Here is a 14387-nt window from a genome sequence, read left to right on the forward strand (position 1 = left end):
AGTAGATGCTACCCAGGATCCCAGAACCAGGTACTAGCTACAGCTCTTTGGAAACCCAAGCTCCTGCTATTGCCCTATTGGACTCTCAGAGCTGCCAGGGGACCAGTTTCTTCCCACAGCAGCCACCAGTGCTGACCCCCAGTTCCTCCCTTTCTTTCCTCTGATTTTTTAGATTTCATTTCTCTCTGCCCATCAGACAATCAGACCTGCTGCTCTTTAAAAGCCTGACTCAGAGCTCACTGGAGTCAATGAAAGTCTTTCTGCTGACTTCAATGGGTTTTGGATCAGACCTGAAATACAGAGTTCATTTTCCTTGAAGCTCAGAGGCAGTGACCAGGGCATTCCCTTTTTAACAGTCCCTCCAATGCAGCGATTGTCAATGCATTTACTCAGCTCTCCCTGTGCTCACCTTCCTCCAGCTCCAGTCGTCTGCAGCCTCTCCAGGAAATTCATTCAGATTTATACAAGATGTTTTTTCAAGCATCACGTCCTCTCTTTGTCCAAGTTACACTCGGACTGCTCACTCCATCCTCTTCTTCGCCCCTCCCTGTCCAAAATCCGCTTTTCCAATAGCTACACCTTCCCATTGGGAGAGTCTTCTTTCATCTGGTTCACAGTAGGGTAGAAAATATGATTTTCAGTCACTTGACCATGGGAAACATTGGTGCTTCTGTGACTTGACTGCCTGTAGGGCCAGCTTCTTGGCTGTCATAAACAAGGCCTGTTCTAGTGATGACTGAGCAGGGCTTCACCCTGAGTGCCTGGGGCTCCTGGGTTGTGCTGGTCAGATTTTTGAGGGGGGTTGATTTCTTCTTGCTCGGCTGCTCATTGGGGGAGCTGAAAACATCTTCTGCACTGGCCTGCAAAATGGCTATGGTCGCTCCTGGGTGTAAACCTCGGAGCTACAATGATTTGAACTAGGTGGGGATATGGTCCCATTGACTACCATAGAGTGACACCGATTTACACCAGCTGGTAACTGATCTATTGAAACCAATGGAGCTATGGCTGATTTACACTGGCTAGGGATCTGGCCCCAGTGACACCAATGACGCTATGGCTGATTTATACCAGATGGGGATCTGGGCCTTACTAGTGTCTTCAATTTCACTTGAAGTACTCACTGCTAGTGGCTGACTCAGACTGTGTCAGCACTGAGGCTATGGGCCTGTGGACACCGGGGGTTGCCCTCTTTTCAGCCATAGCTGCACCAAAGCTATGGCCCAGTCAAGACTGGAGCGGTTTGCCCTGGCAGAGCTGCCAAAAGAAAGAGCCCAGCCCAATGATCACAGTATGATCTGGGTATGTGCCTTGCTGATTATCACCTTCATAAGTGACAGATAGGTCATTAAAAGAGGAAACTTCTATCCCAGAACAGCTTCTCATCCTCATAGCAAATCACATCAATCTTTCTTTACTTGGGCCTCTTAAGTGTCATAGATCTTGCTATTCCTGTTCTCCGCGCAGGGCTACGAGTGGTCTGTAGTGGTCAGTAGATGAGTTCAAAGGATGCCTGTTAACAGAGGAATCCCAAATTGTACTATAGCCTCTGTGAGTACAACTGCTGGCGTAGATCATATTTTAGAAGATGTTGTGGGGACGACATCAGTTTCTGGGTAGTTTGGAGCAAAAATATTCGCCCAACATATGCTAAGCCCATAGAATTATCCTAGTCAAAGAGTGAGACCCTCACAATTTTTTGTGCGCACCCTACCTGGGATGCAACAGAAGCGCTTCTCCCCCCTGCCCCACCTCCCAATTTTCCATCATGCTAGATCCTGGCTTAGCTGTTGCTGTGTCTCCGTATCTGTCCATTTCTCTCAAACAGGAATTACTTCAGAGCAGCCTTAGACCCTGCGCTATACAGGAGCTCAGACTAGATGATCACAGTGGTACCTTTGGGCTTCAGAGATCTAGGAGTCTTTCCTTCCTTCTCCCTTTACCCCAACAGATCCTCCACCGCATCCCCGAACTTGCCAGAAAGTTACATGTATGTGTGTGTTATATGTTGTTGGTGCCACAAAAGAGTTGCAACCACATATGATATATCTGGGGAGGGCATGGCTCTGGCATGGAAATACCTGAGGAGTGACAAAGAGGAATGTGAACCGCAGAGAATATTGTAGTGTAAGAGGGACAGGTCCTTATTAGCCTAACCCCACGGTGGCTTGCACCTATGCCAGATGGGGCTGGGCCACAGCAGCTTTCACAGCAGATGATTGTGGAAGCAAGGAAGCCTCAGCGGATGCCCTGTATGTGTGCACTGTACCCATGCCTGGCTGCACCAGGGACTGATAGAAAAGCATGAAGGGAGGGGAAGGTGGCTTTCAGGCCACCAGTAACCCACAACTGCATCAGTATTTTTACAGGGGGAGACATGGTAGATTCAGGATCATGCAACTTCTCTGCTCCCACCCCTTGCTCCTTCACCCTGCCTCTGCTTAGTGCCACTCCCAGCTTGGGAAATGCTGCCATAAACCATGTTCTTTGCCCCATGAGTCAGCTTTCTGGGAGCTGCAAGGAGAGGGGAAAAGGTTTATGGAAGCAGGCATGGAGCCCTTTCTATCTGCAGTCCCTAGGCCCAGTGCCCATCCCACCTGCCTGCCTCCTGGGAAAGTCCCTCTCCTTTACACATATCCTTTGTTTCCCTGAGAGGGACTCAGCCTCTGCTGCTCTTTGATCTCTTATATTTTGACCCCTGACATCCCAGCTGGGACAGTACTCACTGAAGCCATAAGGCATAAGCACAGTTAGTCTCTGTATGGCCAAAGAGGGCATGCTGGATTGTACACAATGCATGGTTATAGCTCAAGAGGCCACATGCACGGCCCGTGGTGAGGCCCCAACATGCTGCCAGAGCAGAACCTGGGGAGGTCCGTCAAAGGCCAGTCTTAAATGTTGCACCCCCCACTCCTGCATCCTAGGGGAGGAGGTATTTTGGGGGCAGGAATGGGGACAAGGGGGAGAACAATGGTATAAAGCCAGCTAAATCCTGCCCCTGCATTCAGCTGAGACATGCCAGAGGAGGGAAATGGTGGAGCCAAACCCCTTTGACACACTGGCTATTCTGCACCTGGCAAAGCACCACGGAGTACAAATTAGAGGAGTCCTAAGGCCAAACCAGCCCCCCTAGTTCTCATAAACTGGCAGAACAGGCACTGCTGCAGGATGAGCCCTGCAGTTTCTGTTCAAAGGGTTTGGTCCCAAGCATGTAGCTTGGGAAACAGAAGGGACGATTTGCAAGTCATCATCTTCCTCCTCCTCCTCCTCCTCACCACCAAACAGCTTCCTCATCCTCCTTTATCTGCCAGCCTCTAGAACTGGTCAACAGAAATTTGTAACAAAAAACAGTTTCAACAACACTGAAATTTGTCATGGAGAAACTTCATCTTCCCACAGCTAAACACCATCGTCTTCCTCATCCCCTTTTTACTGCCATCCTCAAGGGCCAGTTGAAACATAAAAATGAAAAACAAAGTTTTGACAACAATGACATTTCTCTGTGGAGAAATCTGATTTGTGTGGACATTTCTGGGTTTTCCACAATGCTTGTCAAAATATTTCATTTCGAAAAGTTTGAAATCCCACTTTTACTTAAACAAAAATAAATTCTTTATTTTACCATTTCCTTCCTCTTCCCCTACCCCCCAGTGGAAAAAAAATAGGGAAAAATAGACGAGAAGTGAGATTTTCCCCACCAAATTTAATCAGGGGAAGAAATGAAAAAAATTAGTGTTTTTTTAAAATCATGCTTACCTTTTTGGAGCAGCTCTGCCATGGTGGTATTCTTCATCACCACCACCACCACCCTAATTCTAACAGTCATCTTCCTATCCCACATTCATTGTTTCTTCCATCCCCACCCGTCAGGGCCTTGGTTGTGCTCTTTATGGATGGGGCTTGTCAGCAGGGCCAGTGCAACCTATTAGGGAACCTAGGCAGTTGCCTAGGGCACTAGGATTTGGGGGGTGGCATTTTCTTCGGCAGCGACTGCGGTGGCCGGATCTTCGGCCGCCCCGGTCGCCACCAGCATTTAGGCGGAGGGAGCTGGGGCAGGGAGGAGCAGGGAGGGCTGCCTGCAGCAAGTAAGGTGGGGTGCTCCTCCCCGAATACGCCATAGCTGCTTCACTTCTCCCAGCTCCCAGGCTTGCGGCGCCAATCAGCTTAGGCGCTGCAAGCCCGGGAGTGGGGAGAAGTGAAGCGGCGATGGCGTGCTCGGGGTGGAGGTGGAGCAGGGGTAAGCTGGGGCGTCGGGGGATGCCTCAGAATGGGGAGGGTTGGGGGCTGCTGCTGGGGGGCACCTCAGGGCAGGGGCTTGGGAGGGCGCATGGTGGAAGTTTCGCCAAGGACATGAAACATCTTTGCACTGGCCCTGCTTGTCAGAAGCAGAGTTGGCACCAGAGGTTCTCATTTAAGCTCCAGGGAGGCTGGAGACTCTCAACTGCTCAGAGCTGGAGAACATAGGTAGGTACCCAGAACGCCAGAAAAGAGAAGGCCAGAAGCACGACAGAACGCTTCTGTGAAAGTAGAATGAATTATATTGTGAAAATAGAAAGGATTAAAGAAATGCTATCTGTACCTTTAAGCAAAATTGTTGGAATGCTACAATCCAGATGTCAGGAATACAGACATTAACATAGAACAATTGCACCCTTTAAGGGCAATTGGTGAAGTATTAGCCTTAGATCGATGAGAGTTAGTAAGGAAGTAGGATATGCATGCTGTGCCCCAGGTGAATTTTACTGTTTTGATTTCTTTGCCTCTTTATCTAATTCCCGCTCTTTTATCTGTATAAATAAGATAGTTTGTGTCTTGCATGGTGCTCATATTATCTGGATGTTATTAGCAGAGCGCTGTGCTAATAAAACAGAGTAGTCTGACAAACTGTGAGTCCTGAGTCTAACTTTGACACTTCCTAGCTACACACTTGGGAACACACAGGCAGAAAATCATGTGCACCATTGATTGCTCCTGACACAAGACAGACCACAGCAATGAACCCAGAAATATTTTATTTTACTTTGCATCTATCTAGCAGAGCTGTCCAAAATAAATAAATAAATAAATAAATAAAATGGATGAGAGAAAAATGGTAAAAAAAAGTTATGTATTTAATTTGGTCCATCTTGAACCCTGCAAATTGAAAACACCTTGGCAATGAATTCATATTGTTTTTATATTGCAGGGTTCAACCTGGACCAATTATTTTCAAAATTGGAGAATTTTTTATATTAGAGTATATTATTCTGATTTCCCATATTTTAATTTTCTGTTTCCCACTTTTTCTCTCCATCTCCTTGTACCCCAAGTCATATTTGGAGAAAATCTGTTTAAAATGGCTGGAAAGAAAAGAGAAAAAACAAAGGACTGGGAAGGAGGGGATGGATGACAGATGAAAAGAAGGGATACACTCCAAAGAAAAAAACTATTAAAAAATTAAGAAGTTTGAAAATGAACAATATTTTACCAAAATAATGGTATGGGGAACAGAATCCTGAGTCCTGTGCGCTGACCACTATGCAAACTCTACTCCAGATGTACAGTCCCTTCAACTGAAGAGCTTGTACTTCTTGAGAGGGGTCTTGCTCTGGACTGCAGAGCAGTACAGCTAGGCACATATGGAATCATCTGGGACAGAAGATGCTAGCCAACTACAGATGCCTATAGTAGCCCAGAGGTGGAAGGATAACAGTCTTCAGGTATGTTAAGTGCTGTTATAAAGAGGATTGTGATCAATTGTTCTTCCCCACCATGGCTGCTTTTTTAGGGCAGGATGAAGGTGTGTGGCGAGGTGCACGCACCAATGGGCCACATTCACGTAGTGGGGGCAGGTCCCACTGTGATCAGCAAGAGCCCCAGAAGTGAGCATTACCCTCAGAGTGATTAAAGGAAGAATCTGGATGGAGCAGGCACTCCAGTTTTACATTTCTGAGGAGCTGCTGCTGGAGTGTTCTAGTGTGACTGCTGGACATACATGCTTAGTCCCTTTTTCAATAAGAGCATGTGTCAGCATGTCAGGTTTAGATACTGTGTCAGTCCAGCTATTGCTTTTATCTTTGTGATTTGTGTTTTTGATTTGATCCCAAATAAAATATTTTCTTAACTTTTTGAAATTGCCAACAAACGGAAAATTCCATAATTCACCCAGCTCTAATGTCTACAGAGACTGGCTGCATGGGTGTATCTCACTGCAAGATGACACAAAATACCCAGAGATCAGGATTTAAACTTTTAAACAAGTGGTTTATTTAAAAAGTAAAATAAAAACAACCAGAAATACAACCAAATGTCTATTGACATTTAACAAGTTTTATACAAAGTATCTCTTTGGCTTCACACAGACACAGCTATTTCTAACAATAAATCATTACAAATTTACTTCTAACATAAACCTTAAGTTATAAAGTATCACTTAACAATAAATCAATAAATCATTCCAATTTTTCTTCTAACATAAACCTTAAGTTCTAAAGTGTAAACCTTAAGTTCTAAAGTATTAATTAACAATAAATCGATAAATCATTTCTCACATAAACCATGTTTAATATAAACCTTTAAATATCCCTACACCCAGAGGATTCAGGGGGACCCCCCCACCACAGGTCTTTGAGGCACTTTGGAGGAGGGTCCCGGAGTGGAAGGACCCCCCATTGCGGGTCTTTGGGGCACTTCGGCGGCGGGTCCTGGAGCGGAAGGACCTCCCTGCTGCCGAATTGCTGCCGAAGACCTGGAGCGGAAGAAGCTCCGGGGGCCAGGGCCCGACAAGGGTTTTCTGGGGCCCCCAGAGCAAGTGAAAGACCCCACTCCAGAGGCCCTGGAAATCTCTTGTGGGGGCCTCTGCAGGGCCCGGGGCCTGGGGCAAATTGCCCCACTTGCCCCCCGCCCCCCGGGCGGCCCTGTTCTAAGCTGGCAGGTGGGGCATTGCTATGAAGGGAGCCCCAAGGTCTCTGCTGAAAGGGTTTGGCACAAAATATGTATCCTAGGAAGCAGAAGACAGTGTGGAAATCATCATCATCTTCCTCATCCCTATAACCACAGCCAGTATCAGTCAACCTCCAGCTAGTGGAGGCTAGTGGGACACTTCCCCAGGCGCAGGTTGTCCTATAACACCCTGCCATCTTCCTTCTGAAGCATTTAGTGCCAGCTAAGATAAGAGAGAGGAGAGATAACTCAGTGGTTTGAGCATTGGCCTGTGATACCTAAGGTTATAAGCCCTCCCCTTGAGGGGGCTAGTTGGGGCTTGGCCCTGCTTTGAGCAGGGGATTGGACTAGATGAACTCCTGAGGTCCCTTCCAACCCTGATAGTCTATGAGTCTGGGTTAAATAGACCCATGGGTTTGACCCAGTGGGACAATTCCTGCATATTAGGCCCTTTGTCAGTCATGCTCTTCACAGTAGGGATGGGGTTTACTACCTGCCCTCACCTCACCAGATCCTAATTTTAAATGGTGACCTCATCAGACTTGGGGGTTGAAGCTTGACACCCACCAAGAGATGATGGACACAGAACTCCAGGAGGCTGAAGATCAGAAGCATGATGGAAAGTCCCCTGAGGAACACAAAACTGTAAACACAGTCCCACATGCTGCAGTGATGAGTGCAAAACTCTCTTTCTCTGCGCCTGCGTGCAGCAGAAGCCCAAACGCTGGAGATTTTCCCAATCAGCTGCCTTCACATCACAGAGACCTTGTTAATTTCACTCCCTGGCGGCAGCAGCATTACAAATTGTGGGCTGTTTGTAACGTTCCCAATGCCCCCTAGATCTTGACATGGGCACATTTTAATATGGAGCGACAAAGGAAAGAGGACAATTTACTACTCAGAAGTTGCTATCTTCCTGAAGAGCACTCATTAACTATGCAACCCCCTCCCCCTCTCAGGGCTTGACAAGTGTAATCTTGCCCCACTCAAATCCATTCAAAGCACTACGGTGAAGATAATTTTCCTGGCTCATTGCTCCGACCATGCCATGTAGATGTGGGTGAATTTTTTTGGCAAATTGTAAATTCATTTTTAAAAAAATGCATTTTTCGGGGCACTGAAACTATCAGTGAATTTAGGTTTCAGTGAACAGTTTTAGCCAAAAAATCTCCCACCCCCAAGTTGAAGCTGTTTGTTTCAAGCATTTCAAAATGAAACATTTCAACTTTTTCTTTCAAAACAATGGTTTGTTTAGAAATTTAGCATAAGACAAAAGGGTGAAAACACCCCAAAATGAAATGACACCCCCCCACCGCCACACACAATAGTTTCAGTTTTTTGTTTTGGGTGTTTTTTTTTATCCAAAACTAATTTATGGAGGAGGGGGGTGCTGAGGCTCGGGGACTAGGGTCTGGTCTGCGGAGACTTGCCATGGGCTGGATTAAAAGGAGCAGCAGACCGCATCCAGCCTGCAGGGCCCCACTTAGCCCGAGGCTCTGTGCTGCAGCCTCTAAAGACCCTGCATTATTCCAGCCCTGCTCACATCCTATCACATCAGTTTCCTGGGATGTCCTGAATCCCTTTGCAAAGGCTGTAAGAAGGCCCAGATTGCTCTTTAAATAACCTTCTTCCCCCAGCATTCTGTGGTCAGGTAATGAGTCTGATCTGCAATATAGCTGGCAAATGTCCTATGTGATTGACAGTGTGTGGAGTCATTTGAGCTTGACTGCTTCTCTTGGTGAATGATCAGCAATCACTTAGATTGCAAAGGATTAATGGTTCATCCTGTATACTCAGGTTCCAGGTATAAATAGTTTATAAGTGGGTAATAGATGTCTTACTAAATGATTAATCAATTGTTAGAGAGACAAGGTGGGTGTTAACCAACCATAGCATATGCTACTCATATCTGTAACTTGCTTAGAGCAGCCGTTAATCACTGAGTGATCCTTTTTAAGAGAAACAAGGTGGGTCAGGGCCAAAAAGATATTACCTCACCCACTTTGTCTTTCTAAGATCCTAGGACTGATATGGTTACAACATTGCATAATCCTTTATAAGACATTTATAAATGGAAATATCATGTAGAGTGTGACCAATGAATTTCTAGCACCTGGGGTAGTGGTAACACCAGGACTATGTCAATATAGTCCCAGAAACAGATGCATTCAGGGACTGAAACACTTATTGGAACTGAATGTTATAACTTGGGCAGCTCTGCTTAATGAGCTGAAGATGGTGCATTAATGTAACTATATAACCCATTTCATTCAGTGCGGTGCCCAGTCACTCTCTGGTGGTGGTCTGGATATGGACCCACTGAAAAGCCTATGTCGTAAGCAGATAATTAAGGGTTAATGTCTCTTTTACCTGTAAAGGGTTAAGAAGCTCAGTAAACCTGGCTGACACCTGACCAGAAGACCAATAAGGGGACAAGATACTTTCAAATCTTGGTGGAGGGAAGTCTTTGTTTGTGCTTTTTGTTTTGTTGTTGTTCACTCTTGGGACTGAGAAGGACGGCACATCAATACAGGCTCTTCAAATCTTTCTGAATCAGTCTATCATGTTTCAAACTTGTAAGTAATTAGCCAGGCAAGGCATGTTAGTCTTATGTTTGTTTTCTCAACGTGTAAATGTTTCTTTTTGCTGGAAGGATTTTACCTGTGTTTGCTGTTACTTTGAACCTAAGGCTAGGGGAGGTCCCTCTCGTCTATAGGAATCTGATTACCCTGTAAAGCATTTTCCGTCCTGATTTTACAGAGATAATTTTTACCTTTTCTTTCTTTAATTAAAAGCTTTCTTTTTAAGAACCTGATTGATTTTTCCTTGTTTTAAGATCCAAGGGGATTGGATATGGTCTCTCCAGGGATTGGTGGGGGAAAGGAGCGGGGATGGTTAAATTCTTCTTGTTTTAAGATTGAAGGGGATTGGACCTGGACTCACCAGGGATTGGTGGGGGGAAAGGAGGGGGATGATAAATTTCTCCTTGTTTTAAGATCCAAGGGGTTTGGATCTGTGTTCACCAGGGAATTGGTAAAGTCCCTCAAGGCAACCCAGGGAGGGGACGAAGTTTTGGGGGCACAGAGAGTGCCCTAGACACTGGAATTCTGGGTGGTGGCAGTGTATACCAGATCTAAGCTAGTAATTAGACTTAGAAGTGTCCATTTGTACCCTAAAGTTCAGAGTGGGGAAAGAAACCTTGACAGCCTACTAAAGGGTCAAGCTTTTCAGATCAGGCAAGAGGGGCTCCTACTTTTAAGATCCAGAAGTTGAAGGTTCAATCTGCACTGCCAAAGCTGGGGCATTGTGTTACAAGTTGTGGCCCATGTAATTCAGTGGGTAGGTGGGGATTATGTAACACCTTTGTGACATGTACTACTAGTCCAGCCACAGAAGCTAGCTGGCTGCTGCTTTTCCCACTTAATGGATACAGTCCTGTAGCTCAAGTAGGGGCAGGTGCTGCAATGCTGAAGGCCCCACATTCAGATCTTAATGATATCCCCATGGCTTCCAAGCTGAGCTCAGCAGCTGAAAGTGAAACTGCCTCTGCACTTTTTTTGTCAGCAATAAAGATGCTGACCTCCAATTTTTCCTGTTATTTACACTGCCACAACCCCATCAGCTTCAAATTCTTCCCTCAGCTATACTTGTGTGCTATTCCTGCCTTCAGGGATAGGGCACCAGGGTAAGTGAAGACAGAATTTGAAGACAGCAAAGCAAAGTGAAGTGAAGACAGTCCCTGCAGTTGGGACTTAGGCCTTGTCTACACTACACAGTTTTGTCGGCAGAAGTCAACTTTTATAGACAAAACAGTGGAGGTGTACACACAACAATGCTCCTCCTGCTGATTTAACTCCCTTGCTATGGTCACAAAACAAAACCCCCTTAACAAGCGGCATAGGGCTTTTCGTGATATAGTTAAAGCGATGCAGTGTCAGGATAGACAATGTGCTTGCTTATGTTGCCCTAATTGGCCTCCAGGATGTGTCCCACAATGCCCATCAATGACCACTCTTGTCAGCAGTTTGAGCTCTGCTGGCCTACAGGTACATAGGCATGCACACCCTCCCCCATTTAAAGGCCCAGGAATTTTTGAAATTTGTCTTTCTGATTGCTTGATGTGGACTGTTCACACAGCATCTTCCCAGCTGACCATGCCAGCTTGCCGCAACAGACATGCCCCCTCATGGAGCGAGAAGGCTGGGCAGTTGCAGTTTTGCTCAAGCTGTAGGAATTTTGATATCTACAGGCAGATTGCTTGTGTCCTGCAGGAGGAGAAACATGAAAGGGGCACGCAGCAGTGCCATGCTAAGATCAAGAAGCTGAGGTAGGCATATCAGAAGGCAAGGGAGGGCAACCAGCACTCTGGTGCAGCGCTGAAGACATGCCACTTCTATGAGGAGCTGCATGTCATCCACAGCAGTGACTCCACCACGAGCCCCTGGATACTTTGGGGGGACAGGAGGCAGCAGCCAGCGCAGTCAACCCCGAGGATGAAGTGGTGAACAAAAACGTGGAGCTGGAGCAGGATGTGGGACATGTGACAGGGTTATCTGGTGACAGAGCCTGTTCAGCTATGCAGTAAGGGCCTGGCAGAACAGTTTGTTAATGTACATCGGGCTGTCCCAGGAATGCTCCATAGAGCTACCTTGTTTCTCCCCCTGCTGTACGAAACTTTGCCGTGCCAACTGGCAATTATTTCTGCAGCGACCACAGCGGCACACAGGCAAGCAGCATATGAAGCCAGTTTGAAGCCATATATATGCAGGAGATGCACCCTTGGATCCTGGGTTACACTCAGGAGTGAGATACCCTGGGGAAAAGGGTGCCAATATTCAGAATATTCTCTCCAGGTGCATGTAGGTGACCTTCTTTGCAAACCACCCAGACCCTTTGTCCCTTCTTGAGTATTGTCCCTTCCCCATTTGTCAACCTCCCCACCCCTTGCCGAACTCACCATATTTGGGTCTTTCACTGAGCTGTGTGCTAGCAAAGGGAAAGTGAAAAAGAGGTGTATGAGACTTTTGTGACTCACAGCTTTGAGTGTACTCACAATACTCTCTCTGTTCATTGTTTCTTTGGCTTCTGCATACGTGCCCTAGAGGACCAATGCCTACACACTAGTGGAGCACCTCTGTCAGATAAGGATGTGAACCAGGATGATTAAGGAGGATATGTTTAGAGCCATTGTGCAGTCAACAGATGCAACACATAGCAAAACAAGCGTGTGGAGGGAGACAATTAATGAAAAACTCAGGTCTGACAGTCTGGAAAGGAGACAGGGGCAGAAGCTGATAAAGCTACTGAAGGACCAGAGAGAGATGCTCAATTCCCTCATTGTTCTGCTGTCTGAGCATATCCATGCATGACTCCCCCAGCAGCCAATCCAGAAAAGTGTTCTATGCCCTTCCCAAACTGCCCCAACACATTCCTTGTATATTCCATTACAGTACTCCTTGAAATCCACCTCTAGAGACTGGTTTCATGATGAAAGCCCCCAGCCCACCCCCTCTAATTGCCCTAGTATCTGGTTGCTCAAAATCAGCAGCCAGCTGATCAACCTCGGCGCTCCATCCCTGGGGAAAATGTTCCCTCTTTGCTTTTCAAATATTATGCAGTGCACAGCAGGCTGCTATGAACATCAGAATATTTTCCTCATTGAGGTCTAGCTTGCCAACAAGGCAGCGCCAGCAGCCTTTTAATCTGCCAAAGGCACATTCAATGGTCATTCATCATCTGCTGAGCTTGTTGTTGAAGCATTCTTTGCTGCTGTCTAGGTTTCCAGTGTAAGGCTTCACGAGCCATGGGAGCGAGGGGTGGGCGGGGTCTCCCAGGATCACTGTGGGCATTTGCACATGCCCCATGGGAATCTTCAGCCCTGGAAAGAAAGTCTTAGCATGCAGCTTTCTCTACAGTCTAGTGTTCCTAAAGATGTTTGCATCATGCACCTTCTTTGACCAACCCACATTGATGTCAGTGAAACAGGCACAGTGATCCATTAATGCCTGCATGGTCATGGAGAAGTAGCTTTTTCGTTTGATGTACTCTGTTGCAAAATGGTTTGGGGCCAAAATTGGGATATGAGTGCCATCTATCACCGCACTGCAGTCAGGGAATCGCATTTCCATGAAACCATCAATAATTTCCTGCACATTACCCAGCATCACAGTCCTTTATAGCAGGAAACGATTATTGGCCCTGCACACGTGCATCACTGCAAGCCCCACAGTGGGCTTTCCAATTCCAAATTGATTCATGACTGGCCAGTAGGAGTTTGGAGTTGCCAGCTTCCCCACAGTAATTGCACTGCTCTACAGCCAAAATGCTTCTGAAATAAATGTAGTCCAACTTTACTAATTCTGGGTCACTGAGAACGAAAATGATGCTTAAAATTGTTGATTGGCTCTAGTTTTCAAGATATGCTATTGGGTCAGTATATACGACCCTTGACTTGGGAATGGTGGAGGATAAGTGAGTTATAAAGGGAAGGGATCTCAATTTAAACCAGAAATGACTAAAATACATCTTTGACTGGATCTATGAATAAATCTATGACTGGGTTTGGACAGTACTTGCTTTTTAGGCAAAACAATGAATGATGCAATCTGAAGCTAGTATTGCGGCATACATGATATGAATTGCATCATGTTATTCCTAGAAGTCATGGATGATGCAATCATAATGAAGCTTACATCACTCTGCTGAACAAATTGCCCTATATCAGCTCTAGAAATCATACAGTGTCGTGCTCTCTTATTTGTCAGTGTTTGATTTTGCAAAGGGACTCATTTCTGTTTAGCCAAAGTGAGCAGAGATGCCTCGTACTTGTGTGAACAGTGCAGATAACTTCTGCTATGTTTGTGGTGAAGTGACTTTTGCATCACAAAAGTGCAGTATAACCACTATGGTTAAGAAAGCCTATCACCTTTATTTTGGCTGCAAAATTGGAGATCAGGACAAGAGGTGGGCCCCACACATATGCTGCAACACTTGTGCAACAAATCTTCGCCAGTGGTTGAACAGGAAAAGGAAATCTATGCCTTTTGCAGTGCCAATGATTTGGAGCAAGCCAACAGATCATACCAGCAATTGTTACTTCTGCATGGTGCCTCCAGTTGGGAAAGGTGTGTCAAAGAAGAAAAAGTGGACTGTGCATTATCCAAACATTCCATCCGCTATACGCCCAGTACCCCACGGAGAAGGACTGCCGGTTCCTGATGCACCAGAATCATTCTCACTTGAGTCAGACGAGGAAGAGGAAGAGGATGAAACTTCTGGTCCTGAACCATCAGCATCACAGGACCCACATTTTCTCCCATCCTCCTGCTCTGAACCACACCTGATAACACAAGGTGAACTGGATGACCTTGTCAGGGATTTGGAACTACCCAAGAGTAAGGCAGAGCTTTGGGCTCCAGACTACAGCAGTGGAATCTCCTGGCAGGCTATCAGGGCAAATGGAGCCC

This window comes from Gopherus evgoodei, chromosome 4 (genome assembly GCF_007399415.2).
Source record: "Gopherus evgoodei ecotype Sinaloan lineage chromosome 4, rGopEvg1_v1.p, whole genome shotgun sequence".
Lineage (NCBI taxonomy): Eukaryota > Metazoa > Chordata > Testudines > Testudinidae > Gopherus > Gopherus evgoodei.